We start from the raw sequence: 3,245 nt of genomic DNA, 5'->3' as shown, positions 1-3,245 counted from the left end.
TTCTGCAAGATTTCATTCTCTTTTTCTAACTTTTCAATTTTTAAAACGTTGTGGTAAAACAAACATAAAATTTAACATATTCACCATTTTAAAAATATTTATATTTAGTTGTAGTCAGACACAATACCTCTATTTAATTAATTCATTCATTTATTTATTTTGATGTGGTGTTGAGGATCGAACCCAGGGCCTCGCACGTGCAAGACAAGTGCTCTACCATTGAGCCCCATATCAATGGTTTAATAGCGTTGACATAAATATACGTAACATCATGTGAAAGAGATCTCTAGAAACTTTCCATCTTGCAAAACTGAAACACTGTACTCAGGGGAAAAAAAACTCGACATTTCCCTCTCTGCCCAGTTCTGGTGACCAACATTTTATTGGCTTTCTCTGTGAATTTAACAACTTTAGATACCCCAGATAAGGGAATCCGACAGTATACATCTTTTTGTGACTGGCTTATTTCTCTTGGGACAGTGTCCTCCAGATTCATCCATGTTGTAGCATGTCACTTTCTTTTGTTTCTCAGGTGAACGATGTTTCATTATTCCATCAGATGAATACACCTCATTTTATTTGTTCATTCATCCAGTAATGGACATTTGGGGTGCTTGCACTTCTTGGCTATTGTGCATAACACTATTATGAATAAGAGTATACAAATATATCCTCCAGAGTCTGTTTTCAATTCTTTTATATAAATACCCAGAAGTTGGATTGCTGAATCATATGGTAATCCTATTTTTTATTTTTTGAGGAACTGCCATTATGTTTTCCATACTGGATACACCATTTTGCACTCCTACAACCTGAGCACAAGCATTTCAGTTTCTCCACGTTTGCCCACATTTGGTATTTTTTGTCTTTTTGATATTAGCATCCTAATGGAGGTGATGGGATAACTCACAATAGTTTAGATTTGCATGCTTCTAATGATTATGATGCTGAGTAATTTTCCATATGCCTATTAGCCATTGGCATATCATCCTTGAAAAAATGTCTACTGAAATCCTTTGCCCACTTTTCAAATCTTGTTATTGAACTTTTTGTTGTTGGTTTGTGGATGTTCTTTTTCTATTTTGAATGTTAACTCCTTATCAGTTGTATGATATGTGAGCACATTCCTCATTCCATAGGTTAACGGTTCACACTTGATTGTATCCTCTGATGAGCAGAAGATTTTAAGTTTGATGTAGTCCGATATGTCTGTTTTGCTCTTGTTGACAGTGTATCATCTCGGGTCAGACCCAATAAATCATTGCGATATATAATGTCATGAAGATTTTCTCCTATGCTTTCTTCTAGGCAATTTACAGTTTAAGGTCTTGCATTTAGGTCTTTGATGTGTTGTGAGTTAAATTTGGCATATAGTATAAGATAAAGGTCCAATTTCATTTTTTTTGCATGTGGATGCCTGCTTTTGCCAGCACCATTTGTTGGAGAGACTGTCTTTTTTCCATTGAGTGGTCTCGACAGCCTTGTTAAAGATCTCTTGACTGTAGACATAAAATTATATTTCTGGGATCTCTAGAAATTGCATTGACTCTGCAGACCATCTTGGAGAGCATTGCCATCTCAACACTGAGTCTTCTAATCCACAAATATGGAATGTCTTTCCATTTATTTATGTCTTCTTTAATTTACCTCAAAAACACCTTGTCATTTTTTTTATTCAAGTCTTTCACCTTTTTGGATAAACTCATGTCTAAGTACTTAATTGTTTTTAATGCTATTGTAAAGTGAATGTTTATTAATTTCCTTTTCAGATTGCTTATTATTAGTGTATAGAAATGCAACTTATTGTTGTGTGTTGATTTATTTTATTCCTTTTCTAATTCCCCCAGGTGTACAGATGCATCATTAATTTGATATCATTCTCCTTTTTTTAATGTTAGCATTTATAACTATAAATTTCCCCTTTAGCATTGCTTTCTGGGCAACCCATAAGTTTCAATATGTTGTGTTTTTGATGTTTTATTCTGAACAAATTTTAGAGTTACAGAAAAGTTGCAAAAATAATACAGAAGATTTCTTCTGTTCAGAAGATTTCTTTCTTCACTCACCATCCTCTAATGTTATCATCCTATTTTCTTCATATCTTGGAAGTTTTTCTGTGTCTGGCACATATACCTTCTTTAGAATGGGATCCATCCTGAAGGGCAACTTCATCTGGGCCATGCCATTCTTATGATTAAGAGCAAAAGAAACCATGGTAAAACCATGAGATGACTATTAACTTCTGCTCAGAGATGGATATGTGGCTTCTACTCACATCCAACTGGCCAAAGCTATTATATGGGTGGCACACAGATGGGTGTTCTTGCTGGCCTGAGTGACCAGATTCCCATTGAGGACCAGAACGTTTCTCATTTTGGGTTCTTCCCCCAAGATTTCCAGGACTTCCTCTGCCTCTGAAATGCCAATCTCTTTTTTTTAAAAAAAATATTTATTTAGTTGTAGATGAACACACAGTATCTTTATTTATTTTTATGTGGTGCTGAGGATTGAACCCAGTACCTCACACATGTGAGGCAAATACTTTACCACTGAGCTACAGCCTCAGCCTCTGCCAATCTCTTTTTCTATTCAGCATGGTATTTCCTGGAATCTGATCCCCACTTCACTGTTCAAATTTTGAAAAAAAACAGCCAGATTTAGGAGCAACATATTTGGGAAGCTGTCAGTGTCTCTCTGAGTCCCCACCCAATATCTCGTTGTCTAGTACCCTTCCTTCTTTTCTAATATGAATAATAACCACTACTTGCACTTACTGAGAACCGTGTCCTGGTTATTTCCAATGCATTTTTTTTTTTACATATTCACTCATTTATTCCTCACAATAACTCAGAAATGAAAGTACTTTTATTATCTCTATTTTCAGAGATGTGGCAACTGGTTTACAGAGAATAAGGGCTGTCTATGGTTACAACTAAGTGATTACTGGGAAGTGACAGGGGTAGTCATTCCCTGAGACATGTCCTCAATTGCTGCTTCCGGAACTGAACAGCAAAAGCCTTTGTCTGACTCCCCTTACTCCCCTAGACATCCTGGTCCTTCTACCAATAAGTCTAGAACAATGTGTTCCGAAGGAGGCTACTTGCCATCAAATTCATAACTGGCTAATGTGGGGCCTGGACGGGACCACTCCCTGCGTCTGTGCTCATGGCAGACACTGCAGTCACTCACACACCTTGAACTCAGACCCAGACACTCTCCTCAAGACCTCTGTCTGGGATCCCCTC

The sequence above is a fragment of the Callospermophilus lateralis genome, chromosome 11, assembly GCF_048772815.1.
Source record: "Callospermophilus lateralis isolate mCalLat2 chromosome 11, mCalLat2.hap1, whole genome shotgun sequence".
NCBI lineage: Eukaryota > Metazoa > Chordata > Mammalia > Rodentia > Sciuridae > Callospermophilus > Callospermophilus lateralis.
The sequence above is the reverse complement of the archived record's forward strand: the minus strand, read 5'-3'. Positions refer to the sequence as shown.